This window comes from Manis javanica, chromosome 5 (assembly GCF_040802235.1).
Source record: "Manis javanica isolate MJ-LG chromosome 5, MJ_LKY, whole genome shotgun sequence".
Taxonomy (NCBI): Eukaryota; Metazoa; Chordata; class Mammalia; order Pholidota; family Manidae; genus Manis; species Manis javanica.
Window position 1 is genome coordinate 339,618 of NC_133160.1, and position 17,092 is coordinate 356,709.

Here is a 17,092-nt window from a genome sequence, read left to right on the forward strand (position 1 = left end):
TCCAGGGTTCCTATGGCACATTCCGAGTGCCAGGCATCTGGACTGGGGAAGAAAGGGGACTTCAAAAAGCATGTCACTGGAGACCACCGTGACTCACACATCAGACATACTGACCCTCCCAAGCACACACAGCCTCAACATATTCTGAAGATTTTCTCCAACTGAAATTTTAATCAAATTTGAATTACAATGTAGTATGGAACTACTCATAATACTTTCATATCAAAGAACACAGAATCAAGATACCCTATTTTTTCTTTGTTTCTGATACTAAGAGGAAAGTCCACTGACTGCATCAAATACAAATGTGTTCTTGAGGAAGCACCCTACCAGCCCGTCCCCTATCAGTGCAATGCACTCCGGCCTGACAGTGCAGAGCCACACCCACAGACCCACAGAGCACAGGCTCACAGTGATTCGCCGGCACCATGACTGCTGCCTTGTTCACTAGATACAAGTCGCCTCAGGTGCCATTTATCATTCTTCACCATCACTTATCAAAAAATAACAGGCCGAGTCCCCACATGCCAGGCTCTGGGAATACTGCCTGCGCAGGAGGTGCACACCCTGAGTTGGGAGGGCGTAGTGAAGGAGGACCCCTGAAGTCAGCGTGAACAGTTTCCCAAACACAATTTTATGGGCACAGGCAGCAGAAGCAGCTTATTTATGTTTTAAGATCATTCTGGCTGCAGGGCACAGAATTAATATGGAGAAAATCATGCCTAGGCACATCGTAGTCAAACTGCTGGAAACCAAAGAGCAAGAGAAAATCTTACAAACAGAGAAAAGTGACCTATTACATAGGGAACAATCAACTGAATTACACTCTTCTCATTACAAATCATGGAAACCAGAAGGCAGTGGAGCACATCATAAAGTGCAGAAATAAAAAAAAAATCTGTCAAACCAGAATTCTATTTCCAGCAAAATATCCTTCAGAAACAAAGGTGAAATGGAGACATTTTTAGATAAACAGAGACCAAGAGAACTGATCACAAAGACCTAAAATACAAAAAGGCCAAAGGAGTTTACCTGGACTGGTTATTTGGACATTTGAAATGATACCAGATAGAAATTGGCATCTTCAAGAAGGAATGAAAGTCACTGGAAATGATAAGTATCTAGGTAAGACATAATTTTTTCCTTTTTAATTAAAAAAAAATACACAGGACTGTTGAAAGCAAAAGTTATCAACACTGGCTTGTGGGGTTTATAATGCAGGTAAGATGTAACATGCAGGCCATCCATGAATACAGGAGAACGGGAGTGAGGAGGAATGGACCTATGTGGTTTTAAGGTCCCTGTATTTTACAAGAAGTGGTACAATATTAGCTCTATGAACAGCAAACATCACAAATGACCATAAAAGAAGGACCGACAATTTTTGGTCTATCTTATATGGGACACTACTCACCAATAAAAAAAGGGTAACATACTGACACAAGCAATAAAAGAGAAACCTTGACAACATGTTAGGCAAACAAGCTAAACACAAAGTGATTTCATTTACACCAAACTAATAGGAAAAACTATCATGATATAAATCAGAAAAGTGATTGTTAAGGGCAGTGAAGGGACCCTATCTTTTTTTTTTTTTGGTATCATTAATCTACAATTACATGAAGAACATTATGTTTACTAGGCTGCCTTCTTCACCAAGTCCCCCCCACATACCCCCTCACAGTCACTGTCCATCAGCGTAGTTAAGATTCTGTAAAATCACTACTTGTCTTCTCTGTGTTGCACAGCCCTCCCCATGCCCCCCACACACTATACAAGCTAATCGTAATGCCCCCTTTCTTTTTCCCCGCCCTTATCCCTCCCTTCCCACCCATCCTCCCCAGTGAAGGGACCCTATCTTATAAGTTAATCAGGGCAGTGATTTCACAAGTGTACAACGTATACCAAACCTCAAAGAAATTCACAGTGAAGATCTGCTATTTTATCTGCATTAAAAAAAACAAGCAGCTCTCATAATTAAGGTTATTTGTTCTCAAAGCAAATTAGATACTCTAAGAAAATCAAATGAAACAAAATTCTCCAACCTTCTAGGACAGGCTGCCTGTTCTTACAAACTTTCATTGGGACACAGTCACATCCATTTGTCTCTGTGGTGTCTGTGGCTGCTCTCAACAGAGACTGTATGACCTAAAGCCTAAAATACCGCCTAGCCTTTTAAGGAAAAAAAGTAGCTGCTGTGAACGGTATTCAGATTGGTGTTTTATATTTTGAATCAGATGATGAAAGAAATTCTGTCCAACCATTAGAAACTAATACATTTACATTTTTACACCATTTTCACACATATTTCACACTTCTCATTCTAGTTAAGAACTAACCATTGCCAGACTCTGTGCACCTCAAAAAGAATCACGTTGAGTCAGCACAGCCTTAGAATTAAGGCCAGACTTAAACCACATGTGGAAGGTCTTACTTCACTCAGTGCGTGTGATGCTGGGAGCCCACCCAGGAGGCTACAGGCCAGCAGAAAGGTGGCGGAGAGAAGCAGGGGACAAAGTTAAGGGGAGAATGAAATCACCAAGTTTTGTGGGTTTTTTTTTTCATTAAAATCAACTTTTGAAAAAAAAGTTATTGTCTTCTTAATACTTTATTTTCCTAATTTTCTATAATAAACAGGTACACTTCAGTGATTACAGGAATAAGCACTTTTCTAATAGAGGGGAAAAGTTAATCTTAAAAATATTACCCTACTAGTTAAAAATTGAAGAACATTCATTTTGTACCTGGTCACTGTTCTGACCTCCCGTGTGGAAGTTTCTTTCTTTCTCTTGGCATCTGTCCCATCTTCTCATTCCCTTCCATTTCTCCAACTCCTGGGACCACAGGCACACAGTCTCAAGCTCAGTGCACAAGTAGGCCCATGACAGTGTCACCGGGGAAACCCAGGTGTCCTCTGCACCAGCCCTGAGGCCAGTCATGCCTCAGCTTTGCTGAGCTGGCGACTAGTCTCAACTGGGTCTAGTCCTTTCCAGACATCTATCTTTCTATTTCCCTGGGGCAATGAATCCAGGAGCTCACCTGCTGCTTGAAGTAGCACCTCACCATTCTGCCTTTTCTAAAACGCATCCTGAGACCCACGTCATGATACAGTGCACAGCCATGTCTACCTGTGTTACACATGCTGAAACTTATGAACCACCATCACAGGTTCATTCTGTCTTCACTCCAGCAGGGTTAAGTCCCAATCTTGAGGCTGGACCTTGTTTAGTGTGCATCCTGGTGCATTCTGCTAGAAAGGGCACTAGGGTGCTTCCACACTGCCAGGCAGATAGGACGGCACACACAAGCAGGGAGCAGTGAGCTCTAAAGTGGTCAGAGCTTGCCAAGCACAACAGCAGGGATCTGGTATGAGGGACACATGGTTTGCTCCCTCAGCAGTCCTTCCTGCTGCGGCCAGGGTTAAGTCTGTGAAGCACAGCTCTGCTCCTACCACGATCCCACTCGGGTCCTTCTCTGACACCCCACTGGCTGCAGCATCAAATCCCAGGCTCCCTGGCCTGCCCTACAGGGTCCTTTTGGGTACAGGCCCTGTCCGCCACCAGCCTCTTCCCACCAGTGCACCCACTGGGCCTCACAGCTTTACTGGAGGACCACTCACCTTAGGCAAAGGCAGTGCTGGCACATGAGCACTAGAGCTCCCGAATGCCTCACTCCCTTTCACGTGGAGACCTCCTGCTCAGAATTCTGAACCCTGAGATATTCCTGGCCCTAAGAAACCTTCCTGGCCACCAACTCCATGCACACCAAAGAATCTGTCGCATTCTGTGGAGCTGTCCTCAGCCTTGAGCATATGCCGGTGTTGTGCATTTGTTCAACAAATGTTTATGAAGCACTTGCCATGTGCCACTCTGTTCTCAAAGCTGGGGATTTAGCAGCGAACAATATAAAATGGACAAAAATCCCTGTCCTCATGGGCCACGTCTATGCTCCTTAAAAGATCTGGGGAAAGAGCTGTCCATTTGGACTCCTGTATTTCCAGGCCTCGGCATACAGGAAACATCTTATAAAATGAGTTACTGTTGAATTCAACCACTTACAGGAAAAATCATGCCAACTTTAATAGATTTGAAAACATCTTAAAAAGAAGGCTCTTTTGTTCTGTTTTAAATATTTTATTATATTTCATACACAGAAAGGAATATAGGGAACATACAAGTTCTGATGCATAGCAATAAACACCATGATCCCATCCTTCAATTTAAAAACTAGAAAATTAACAATAGCCTTAAAGCCTCTGGTTCACCTGAACATTATCCTGAATTAATGTTTATTACTCCTTTGCTTTAAAAAATTACCTTATGTTTCCCCTTAAATGTCAGTTTTAATTTTTTGAGCTTAAAAAAAAAGAAGGTCTAACATTGTAAGCAGCCTTCCAGGACGCGCTTTGGAAACTCAGTATGCTTCTGGGTCACCCACACTGCTGGGTGCAGCTATAACTCATTCATTTCAGTACTGGACAAATTCCATTTTGTAAACACACCACACTTATCAATCCATTCTTCTACTGAAGGATGCCTGGGTCATTCCCAGGTTTTGCTATTAAAATGCTGCTCTGAACATTTCTGAGCAATTCCTGGCATGCAAGATTTTTTCAGGGTGATGCTAGGCATGGTGCAATGCTGGCTCAGGCTCAGTGGTAAGTGCAGAAGGTGCCAGCAAGAGTCAGATAAACTCCTGTAGCAATAGCAAATCAGCACAGAGAAAGACACCCAACATATTTATTTGGGAAAAGCAAAGTAAAACTATAATGAGATGCCACTATACACTCTTTAGAATTACTGAGAAAAATGACCTGACTACACCAAGTGCTAGTGAGGCTGAACCATAACTGGAACCATAACACTGCTGGTGGGATGCAAAATGGGGCAGCTGCTCTGGAAGAGTGTGCTAGTTTCTTATAAAGTTAAAAATATATGTATCACATGACCTAGCAATCCCACTCTTAACCATTTGTCCAAGTGAAACGGAAAACCTGTATGTAGGTATTGATAATTGACAAACCCAGAAACAGATCTCCTTGTGCATGGATAACAAACTAGAGCACAAGGGAGCACCACTCCAAGTCAAGGGAATGGAGTGCTCCCACACAACCTGGGTGACACTCAACCACACGACACTGAGTGAGAGGCCAGTCTCAAAGGCTGCACACCCTATGAGTCCATGTACATGACATTCTTGAAAAGAAAGCCATGTCAACAGAGAGCCAGGGGTTGGGAGAAGGTTGCTGATGGAAATGTTCCACATCCTGATGGTCACACAGACCTATGTGTATAAAACTCAGAGAGCCATACATCAGCAACAGGGCCAATTTTACTGTACATTCATTTAAAAATAAGAGAAGAAAAAAAAATCTGGGCTTGCATTTTGTATGTTTTGTTTGTGATTTATTTTCTAGTCACTTTCATTGCAGTTCATGAAAGTATCATCAGCCTGTGACAGACTGGAAATTGAAAAAAAAAAAATCTGGTCCTTTACCACAAACAGTTTAGGGATTATCGTAGGGCGCGTGACTACAAGTGGAACCTCAGGGTCCCAGAGAATGGGCAGGCTCGGCTTGTCAAGGTCTGCCAACTGCTTTCCGGATGCCGCACCGCCTGCACCCTCGCTGCCCCCCTGCATCCCAACAATGACTAGTAACGCCAGGGCTCCCAAGTGCCGCCCAGCTTCCGGGCAAAACGCACTCGCCATGGCCTGTGTCCTCATCCCGCATGAGCTGCTGAGAGCAGCGTGTCTGTGCAGTGCCCACCCCCACAACAGCCCTTCATGACCCCAGTGGACTGGAGCTGATGTATCCAGGACATCAATCCTTTACTGGTTACAGATACTACAAGTATCTTCTCTCAGTTCACAGTTTTTTTTCACTTACGGTAATTTTTGATGAACACAAGTTTAGATTTTTCTCTTCTGGTAGAAAACATAAAACTTACCATCTTAATCATTTTTAAGTATACAGTTCAGTAGTGTTAACATGCACATTGTATAACAGATCTCTCACAAGGTCTTAATAATTTTGCACTTGTACAAACTACAACGTAATTGAATAAATATATCAAATCTTCGTGAACTCTTCAGTCTGTTTTTTCTTTTTTGTTTTTGTTCAACAAATCCTTTTCCATCTCAAGGTCAAAAGTAAATTCTCCCACACTTTCTTCTAAAGTTCTGTGATCCACTGGTAATACGTTTCATCTGGAGTTAATCTGGCCATGGCATGCAGGAGACGATGGAGCTTCAGTTGTCCATGTAACTGACACCCAGTGCCCTAAGTCCCAGGACACCCCCAACCCAGTGCCCTAAGTCAGTCCCAGGACACACACCCCCAGCACCCTAAGTCCCAGGACACCCCTACACTCAGTGCCTTAAGTAAATCCCAGGACATCCGCCCACACAGAGCCAGTGCCGTAAGTCCTAGGACACCCCCTCTCCACACACACACACACAGAATGTCCTCTTTCCCTGGGACCTGCAGGGTGCCTCTAGATTGCTTACTATAAACTACTGTGAGTTCTATTTGGGGCTATTGTCCCATTCTCAGAATACTTTACTCAAAAACCTCAGAAATTATGTGAGGCAGTCTCAAATATTTTTACAAAAGCCACAAATTCCTTGGTATTTCCACATGTCATGAGATATCACTACTTGTTTTAATCATGTTTTAATACAAACATCCATTATGAAGACAAAGAGGGTTTTAAAAGCAATTACAAGGTAAGCCCCATGAGCCACACTATCTCGTTGTGCAGAGAGTTCTGCTCCATGTACCCAGAGCCCAAGGTTTAAGGCCTGAAGTATGGGTGGTGCCACCCAGCAATAGAGACATGAGTGGTGGGAAGCCCACACAGACAGCTTCTCAGTGTGTCTAGGGACACTCCTCCAAGATGCAGAGGCCTCCAGGGCTGCCATGCAGCACTCTCCAGCGTCCTCACCCACTGCGGGTCATCCCAGGAATGTCACTGGACAGGAGCCTTGAGGGATGCCGTTTGGCCAGGGGCAAGAGGACAGAGGGCACAGAGAAAAGTTCCAGGCCACGATAACACACTGTATTATGGGCAGCCTGAAGATACAGAAGCTAAGGAAAAGGTTAATAAGAAAAGGTTAAAGGTTAAGTGTAAGAAAAAGGCTGTTAGGAATCCTGCAGAGAGAGGGGCACTATCCTAGAGAGAAAATGTTGCCAGAGTACAGGGCCTGGCTCACAGTAAACAATGTTTTCAAAAGTAGATATAATACAAGCATGGTATGATTTTCAGCAATAAACATACAGACAAGCAACGTTATGGTCACAAAACACAATGTAAACATTTGTGCCTTGACAGTGTAAAGATAAAAGAACAGAGAACAGATCAGGGGAGAAGAAGGGGAAGAACAGAAGAGATGTGGACACCCTCAAGTTGGGGTTACAATGTGTTGCTGATGGAGCAAGACAGCCACATCACAGACACAGACAAGGCAGGCCCAGAACACTACCTAGGGGAGCAGCTAGCCCGGGTGGGAGGATAAAGGCACGGCTGTCTTGAGTCAGCACAGAAGGTACCGGTAATTCATTAGGTGACGAGTCAGGGAACAGTGGCAGGACGGGGCAGAAGAGAATCAGGTGACCGCGAGCAGCACCCCTCTGGGGAGGGAAGGAAGGAAGGTGCAAGATGGGAAGGGTGCTGCTGCTCTGCTCATACACTCTAGACCCAACCCCGTGGAAAAGCACTTCACTAAAAATGAAATTAAACTGTATTCTAGAGACAGCTGATTTCTAATCTTTTTTTTTTCTGATTTCTAATCTTTTGAGGTATCCTCCTAGAAATCCATGATGGCCTTGTGAAAAACCAACCACCAAAGCGCATTGCAGGAGCAGGTGAGTCTGGAGCAAGGGAGGGCCGACTGCTACTCCCGCTGGGGGCAGAATGACAACACAGTGAAAAGGCTCAGGAAGTCGGCAGCCTGACTGTGTAACTGAGTTTATTATCCATTCTGAAAGACAAAAACCTTTAATTTTACTGACATGATACCTATACTTAGGGAGTGCTTACCGTGTGCAGGCACTTAGGGGCTTACATGCCCTGGACCCCACTGAACACTCCCAAGAAGTGTGTTGACTTGGCGCCTTGATCACCTGCCTGGGTTACAACTTGGCTCTGCGACTCACAGGCTCAGTGACCCAGGCAAGTCATTAAACATCTGCACATCTCCATCTCCTCTCTGACCAATGGGAAGAGAAATAGTCTAGCATAGTGTGGCTATGGACTGGCTCACGTAAAGTGCTTAGAACAGTGCAAGACATACGCTGGCTATTATTATGTCTCCAATTTACAGATGAGAAGCCTGATCCGTGACCACCACAGACCAAGTGAGCTGTCCACCAGGAAGGTCATTCTGGGGTGAGGACAGGACAAAGACCACTGGCCCACCCCAGAGAGCAGCATGTGGGTCTGATCACTGACAGGTTCACCCAGGTCTGCCTCACCACAATATGCTGCAACTCTATAACCAGTTTAAGATACACTACAAGTGAAAGGTACAAATCATAGATGCTTACAAAAGTGTGCATATTTCTTCCAAAGCAGAGCAGGTCCAAGAGCATGTCAATGCCATTAACACCTATTTGCACTGCAATCTACTAGTGTGCATGAGGACAAGAGGGTGTAAGGGGCCGGCTGGACAGGCTGCCCTATTCAGATGCCAGGAAGGGCCACTGAGATGGTATGTTAACAGTCACCCTCATCATGGATCATAGAGGAAAAGACAGGGGGAGATGAAACAAATGTGGGAGTCACATCAATACTACACACCAGGGAGAAGGATGCTGTTGCTGACAATCATTACCTAACCTGGATTACCTAACCAGGCAGGATGATGCAAGGAAAAACGGCACAAACAGAAAAAGCATTTTAAGAGGTGTAAATTCTGTACTATCATTTTAATGTGTGTGATGGCATTATTTGTGCTCATTGTTCAACACCTCACCTTTCTACCAGGGAAAATAGGTAACTCTCAGTTTCCCTACCTACAAAGCGGCTAACTACCTTGCAAGGTTGCCCTGAGGGCATGGCTAACACACACCAAGTGACCCTGGCCTGTTCACAGCAGTTAAGACTACTGAAGAAATACTTCATAAATAACTGTCATTATTAAACTCTAAACTTTTCTAGTTTCATCTCAAAGAGAAACTGTACCACTAGATTGCATTAAAAAATTTTGAGCCTTAGATGTGATGACATTAATTCAAAGTATGAGATGAATACAATCTTGTAAAAATCTTTATGTAGAATACAACTTCCTTTGCATATAATTTTAAAAATCGGATGTGGACTGGTTTCATGCACTTAAAAAAGTCCATTTGTAACTAAACTAGGTTTGTTTATAAAATTATTATCTTAAAAGACAGATGTTTATTGCAACTGGCAAAAAAAAAAAAAAGCTCAGATTTTAAGATCAAATACTACAGCAGTAGCTAAATGAGCACCAAAATATAAAACACAAAGTGTTAAAATGCTGTGTGAGGAAGAGGAAAAGATATATACTGCCAGAGGAAATACAGACTTAGTAATACATGGCAAAAAATGACAAAAGTTTGTACTTCTCCGCCTATAATTTTTACTTATTTAGCTTAGAGAAACCCTCTCACAATAAAAGACACCATCTAATAAAGGAAGAGCCAACAGGACTACATAGCTGAAGGCCAGACTGGCCATGCTGCTGATCCCTTCCAGCGACGCAGAGCCTGGTCACTCCCGCACGGTGCTTCCAGACTGGGACTGTCTGATGGGAGGGCTCATGGTCTCGGGTCCCAGCACCTGAAGCAGCCCCTGGTCCTTGAAACAATGCAAGGTTAGAGCAAGACAGGGAATTTGGGTTCTGCTGGTTTCACTGTAACACATTTCTACTCCACTCAGTGGAAAAAACAGGCACAGGGCAGGGAAAGCTGTCTAAGAAAGGGCCTGGCCATCTCAGAGATAGCCAGGGTGAGGCACAGCTGATAGGGGTGGCAACTCAGCATTCCAATCCTCTGACTCCCAGGACTGCAACTTTATAACCAAATGGCACTGAATGCCTCAGAACACAGCAATGGAGACACTAGATGACTCCAAACCACCATGTTTGCTGGTGGTACACATTCAATGCAGAAAAATTAAAAAGACAATATAATTAAAAATAACCCATGATGATGAATAAAGTTAATTTACTCATACATTCAAGGAATATTCACTGATCACTCACAATGTATTATGCAATTAAAAAATATTAGTTAGGGGGGGAAAAAGAAAGGGGGCATTAAGATTAGCATGTATAACGTGCGGGGTGCGCACGGGGAGGGTTGTGCAACACAGAAAACAAGTAGTGGTTCTACAGCATCTTACTACACTGATGGACAGTGACTGCAATGGGGTATGTGGGGGGGGGGACTTGGTGATGGGGGGAGTCTAGTAACCATAATGTTCCTCATGTAACTGTAGATTAATGATACCAAAAAAAAAAATTAGTTCGGTTAATAAGACAAAGGTTTCTGCCACAGAGGTAAAATTTAAAAACTACTTGTGTAGATGCATGTACAATGTAGAATGATTTTGGAATGAAGTGAAACTTTACTACATCAGATCAGTTCTGAAAAGGAAACCAGTGGGGACGGCATTCTCGAGACACCCAGACTCGGTCTGGCCACGTACTTCTCTTCAGAGAACAAGAGGCTGTACTTCATTTCTGCAATGTCAACGTTAACTACCAACTCTTAGGATTTAAAACAATTTTTATCTGCCAAAGACCTAAATCTATTAAACAACCACTAGTACCAAGAACTGAGGTAGAACACACCATTTCACTGATAGAATGCCCTCAAACAAAATGCAAAGAATGACGAAGACAAAATCTAAAGGTCGTCTGGTAATCTAATCCTTAAATCTTCCAGGTTGAATTTCAAGTGACCTATCACAAACTAGCTGCTAATCGTCTTCAGAGGATGTCATTATCTGAGAGCTGGCCCTGGTAGCAGGACAGTAAAGACAGAACAATTCCCTCTCTTAAATTAGGGGTAGCAGTTTCATAAAATACAAGTATTCTCATTCTTCAGCATCCTGTCACTTACATTAAGGAAGCATCTGATGAGCTATCCTTCCACTTACCATCTCCTCTACTCCCCCAAGAGGCAGGCAGGGCAGGTACCATGACCCCCATTTTCCTGGGTTCTCGACACGTGAGGCCTAGCTTCATCCTCTTCCCAGAAGGAAGTTTACTACAGATGCTGCTGACAAGGATTGGGGGGAAGGACTTTGCCAGAGAAGGCAAGTCTGCAGCCCAAGAGTGCTCTGATCCCATATTCCAACCAGAATGCAATGAGCCTCGTTTGAGGAATATGTAGGTTTAAGTGCTATTTGGACAGCACCTAGAGATGCCACCGAGAGCCACAAGGCGCCACCGAGAGCCAGGAGCCTCCTCTCCACTTCCTGTGCAGGGACTGGTCGTCACATTTGACTCCCACCCCCTGAAGACACGGGTCTACTTCCTTACTGGAGAACTGTTCATCTTCACTGGCTGAGACAGGTTGCCTACAGCATTAATATATGCCAAACCCTGTACAGAGTACTTTTTTGGAGAGTTAAGGAATTTTTCCAAGGGTCCAATCGTGCTCATTTTACTCCCTGACTTCAGAGCAAACTCCCACCTTATATAAACTATATCTCACCATGACCTCCAACCCAAGTCAATTTCAATCATTCATTCAAACCCCAGGACCAATAGTGAGCCTGCCCCGTTTGGGCTCTAGAAATGAACCACCAGCATCTTGTTAGGGGATCCTGCACGTTGGTGCCAGGGAGGTGGTCAGTACCAAGAACTGGTACAGAAGGCCTGAACTCCAGTTCCAGGTCTGAGACTGGGCAAGGCTGCCCTCCAGGCTAGCTCACAACTGAGCACAGTTCCACCATCCTATGCAAGAAGGACTCAAGAACAAAACACCTGAAACATGCAGCTTCTGTCCAGTCTCTGCAGAGCACAATGCAACCAACCCCAGAAACACAAGGAAATCCACTCAGCCTGAGTTAATACGTTGGTGACGTGAAGGATTCCAGGGCCCTCTGGTCACAAAGCAGGATTCAGTTGGGTTCTGTCACAGCATTACAGTATAAGCCTCAGGCTGAGGGCATCAGGAACAGCTTTCATGTACTTCTGACAGACCACTCCCCTCCCCTCCACGGAGTCAGTACATACCAAGCATTAAGACTAGCATGTACAGTTTCTTTTTTTGGGGGGGGGTAGGGGTTTGGGTAACCAAAGACAAAATCTCTACAAATATTATTACCAGGGGTAGATCTGATATTAAACACTCTTCATTTTGAATATATAGACTACAAGTTGCAAAAAGACTTACAGGGAGGTCCCGAAAATCTCTCTGACTTGCCTCTTAGCTGGCTGGCCTTTCCCAAAGAGCAATGGCTCGCCATTCACTTCTCTCAGAACCCAGCACCCCAAAGTGCTAAGTACTTACTCCTAATGACTTCCAAGTGACAAGGTCATTATTTTGCATAGCTGTCACTAAGTTCATCACTTTCATTCATTCAGCAAGTGTTTACTGGGCATATACTGTGTGCTAGCAACATTCTTTTGCACAAAAGAACCTCCCTCTAAACCTTACCCTATCGTAAAACATTAAGTGTGATAAATACATTCAAATGGGACATTAGAATTAAGTGCTGTGGGAAAATTAAGCACTTGAAATTCTAGGTAGGCTAGTCAGGGAAGGGCTGGCTTCATGCAGCACAAAGTCAAGGCTGTGAGTGTCTTGGCAGCTAGCAGGACAGAGCACATGAGTTCGTTCAGTCTGGCATGGTGGTCACTAAACGGGTCAATACCCAGAGGCCACACTGGCCTCCACAGCTGAGGTCCTCAGCAAGGCTCAGAAGTCTCCTCCACATACCTAACCGAGGGTCTGCCCACCACACAACCCCTAGGGACTCTGTTCTCACCAGGGCCAAGGATACCAGGCAGGTGGTGGGGGTGGGGGTCCTGCAACATACATCTCCCTCAGAGTCCAGTGGTCAGTGATGACCATCCATGATGACAGCTGGGGGTAGGGCCACCGCATCACCCAAGCAGATGTGTTGCACAGCCAGCAAGAGCCAAGCAGGGCAGGCTCCTACGACCCCTGCCCGGCCACATGCCACCAGCGCCAACACCTACAACCCTGACACAGGTGAAAGGAGAGCCGCATGCACTCAATTATGAAGTTTCTCAAAGCCCTAAATTCTCTGGCTTCTAATTTCATCTTCCACTTGACAGATAATTCAATCCTGAAACTCAGCACGATGTTTAACACGAGAGAGGCAAATAAATGAACATAGGATCTTGGAAGCTTTGCTAGAACTTTATCTTCAGGCAACCATGATAAAGAGATGAAGCAACATGACTTTTTGTCATTGAGATGGTTTTTAAACAGACAACTAAGTAAGGACAGGTGTCCAACAATTCAAACATAGCGCCTATTAGACTATGACCAGCTGGTTAAAATGTCCCCCCTTAAGCCTAAACCTTAAAACAGAAATAAAACTGAAACCTTTGCTTCCTTTTACCGTATGACACAACAAATGAATTCTGAGAAGCCATCTCTTAGGTCCATAAAAAAGGGAATCTGTAGTCCAGTCACTTGATACAAACAAGTTGGAACCTAGGAATGGGTTCCTAATACTCTCTCCTTAAAAATCATTACTTAAAATAACGCTTGTATGAGGTAGATGAAACATTTTTCTTCAAACCAAATTATTTTAATTTAAAAGATTAATTCACAGCCCGTTAAGGAAAAAATTTCCATTTCCCCAGCTATAAACGCAATAACCCGGGGACTAGATTCTCTGTCCCCCTTGAACCGGCAGGTTCTCCTCCTTCCCACAGCCCCCGTCCAGCAAGGACGAGACCCTCCGGTCAGTAAAGGGGACAGCGGGGCGGAGGGACGGCTGCGCTCTCGCTGCGACTTGGCAGAACGGGAGACGGACAGACGGAGCTTCGCACCGGCCTGTGAAACCCGCGCGAGCACGGCCCCACCCACCCACCTCGGACCGCAAGCCACGCGGGACCGGCGGCCCGCCGCCCTGGGTCCGGTCGTCCACCCACCCGACTGCGGGCCTGAGGCGCATCTTCCGTCTCGCGGCGGCGCAGCCCCCTCGCGTCCCCCGACAACGACGCGCGGGGCCTGGACCGCGCGGAGGGTGCACCTTTCCGCCCGCCCCGGGGTCGCCCCGCCGCGCGTTCCCCTTCCCAGGCCGCAGCGTCCGCCGGCCCCGCCGCCGCAGCAGAGCCCCGGGGTACCTCCCTCCCGCCGCCCGGTGGACCCCGCGCCCAGTGGGAGGTCGCCGCCATTTCCGGCTACGGGCGCGCCACCCCTAACCCCGCGCGGTGCCCGGCACGCAGCAGCGGCCCCTCGCCGCCGCAGCCCATCACTCCCGATGGCCCCTCGCCCCCCGCGCGGCGCCGCCCCCCGCACACCCCCGCGGCCCGCGCCGCCCGCCCAGCGCGACAAGAGGCCCGCCAGGCCCGCCGCGAGCTCACCTGTCCTCGCTCCCGTCCGTCCCCCCGCCCGTCCGCCGGCTCCGGTCCTCCGTTCCGCGGCGCGGCTGGGCAGCCAGCCGGGACGCTCCTCAGCCGGGGATGCGCCTCGGGGACCCCGCGCGGTGGGGACAGCAGCAGAGGTAGAGGGCGCGGGAGCAGCACCGGCGGTGGCGGCGGCGGGGTCGCGCACGCACACGCACTCTCACGCACCGGCGCGCGCGCCCCCGGAAGGACGTGGGCTCCGGCGGGTCGGGGACGCGGGCGGGGCGGTTCGCGCGTGCGCCCGGAGCGTTAGGCGGAGGCTCCACCCGCTAGGGGCGGAGCCCCGAGTGGCAGCCCACGGGCTGAACCCCTGAGGGCCACGGCCAGAGATCGCTCCTCGGAGCCGGAAGCGCCCGCTTAGCGGGCGGCAGGACCGGGTGCGGGGGGGGCCTTAGGTGCTTTCAAGTTCTCCGGCAGGTGCGCCGCGCGGAAGGAGAGGTGCGGGACTTGTCTTACAGCCGAGTTTGCTCAGCGCTTTACGTAAGACCGAAAACGTAACTGTCCTCGTCAAGGAGTGGGAAGGGGGAGCTGGTGGGAGTCGAGCCGAGGCCGCCGCCCAACCTCGGTTTGGGACTGACACTTGCTCCTCCCCGGAGCGCAGATGGAACTTCCTTCCCGCGCAGCCACCTAAGTGCCACCACCATTGTCCAGCCACTCTCACAGAACCACCTACAAACTGCCGTGGAAGGGCAGAGAAACCAACTTCTGCTCACTTCCCTTCTGTCCAGGTACGACCTCTGTCCATCCCATTGACTCCCTGACGTAGACAGACCCGCCCATCACCTTCCCTGTGCCTCCTCGTAACCATAACAATTCTACCATTCATGGAGTGCTTGGTACACCTGCGCGTGTCATTTTCATCCTAGCCACTATCCACACAGACCTATCTGCTTCTGCCTCCCCACTTCCACTCTCTCCCATTGGCCATTTCTTATTTAGTGGAGTCCTCTTAAAGCAGAAATGGGATGACACCCAAAGCTTATTCTGCCAACAAGCTCTGACCCTCATCTACCTTTGCCTTCTTACATCTCCCTCCCATCGTGCCAGCCTTGAACTGCCCAGGTGTCCCAGGCTCAGGGCCTGTAAGTGGTAGAGAGCTCTGCAAGTCTCCTGGTAGTCATTAAATTGTGCAAAATCAAGCAGGCAGCAAGAAAATGCCTGTGAAAAAGCAAGAAGCACAAAGGCCAGATTAGTATCTGTTGATTCAAGAGGGTGAGAGATTTCGGGCCAGAATCGCAGTTGAAATGAGAGAAATGCACCTGGTATCAATTCAGATTGAAGCTCTTTCACCCTGTGTTGGGAGCTGTAAGAAAGAATGAATCAGGCCTTAGTGAGTCCCTCCTTGACCTAATAGTTCCCCTTTAAGGAAACTCCTAAAAAAATGTTCCCAAATACAGAAAAAGGTGTATGTACTAAGCTGCTCTTGATGGTGTTACTTATAATAATGAAAATGGAAACTTGCCCAATTGTCCAAGTAAGCACACTTAAGTGGAACAGAATTATTAAAAATGTAAACAAAGGCTATATAATAGCACAGAAAATTCTTGGATAGCTCATGAAAGTAAAATGAGCAAGGTGGACGTATATAAAAAGTACAGCATTACAAATAGGTTTATAAACAAGCCAGCCAGTCTAGAGAAGGCAGGAAGGGCACCTATCAAATGCTGACAGCAGCTATAGTCAGGCCCTGTACTTTACATGCCCTTTAATTGGGCAAGGTGGACCGCATTATCCTGACCCTGAGTCAAGGGAACAGGCTTTAGAGAAGTAGATGCTGCTGCTCCTCTCCAGTGCCACCCCTCCACCTGTGCCCTCAGGTCTGCCTGTCACACCGATTGCTCCAGTCCTCCAAGCTCATCTCACAGAACCATTATTTAGGGACCACCTTGTCTTCCAGTCTTGCCAATGGGTTTCCGCCCGGGGCAAGTTCACTATGGATTCAATGTGACCAAAGAAATGACAGAATATGCTTGGGGTGAAAGGGCTACACCTTTATATATAACTTTATTTCCATGGTGGCAGGTCAGTCACTAGAATGCCATCCATTCAGAGTGAGTCTGCATGCAGCAAGCCAGTCTCTGCCTCTGGACCCCTCTGCCCACATGGCCGTCCTCTGGGCCTCTGTCCTCGATGCTGCCACCACTCCAGCCTCTGCTCAGCTCTCCTGCAGCCTTACAGCTGTGCCACTGTGTGGCCCAGAGCACTGGGCGGAGCTCTTTATACAGAGTCAATAGCAACATATTGCCCACAGGTGTGCAGTGAGCTAGCCAGTCAGGGCTAGGTGAGAATCCTGGCCACGGGAACCTTTGTTTTATCCACACTTCCCGAACAAATGGAAGTACAAAACCCTTGATTCACTCTTGTACCCCAAAAAGCCTAGCAGACTCTCACTTACAGGACATTTAAATACTTAATAAAATAAGACCACATGGAACCCATTTCCAACGTAAATAAGGGTAAATGTTGACTTCAGGTAGGGGTGGTTCTTTCCACACGTTGTACCAGCTGT

The 17,092-nt window shown here is 46.9% G+C and overlaps 1 protein-coding gene across 2 annotated transcripts in view; it reads right to left on the bottom strand.

Moving 5' to 3' along the window:
• Window positions 1–14,724, bottom strand: part of DNAJC5 (DnaJ heat shock protein family (Hsp40) member C5) — a 30,747-nt gene extending 16,023 nt beyond the window's left edge. For both annotated transcript variants that reach the window (XR_005058091.2, XM_037006564.2), the window contains exon 1: window positions 14,542–14,724. The gene's annotated coding sequence lies outside the window, so the exon portion shown is untranslated. The remainder of the gene's footprint in view (window positions 1–14,541) is intronic.
• Window positions 14,725–17,092: the final 2,368 nt, after the last annotated feature.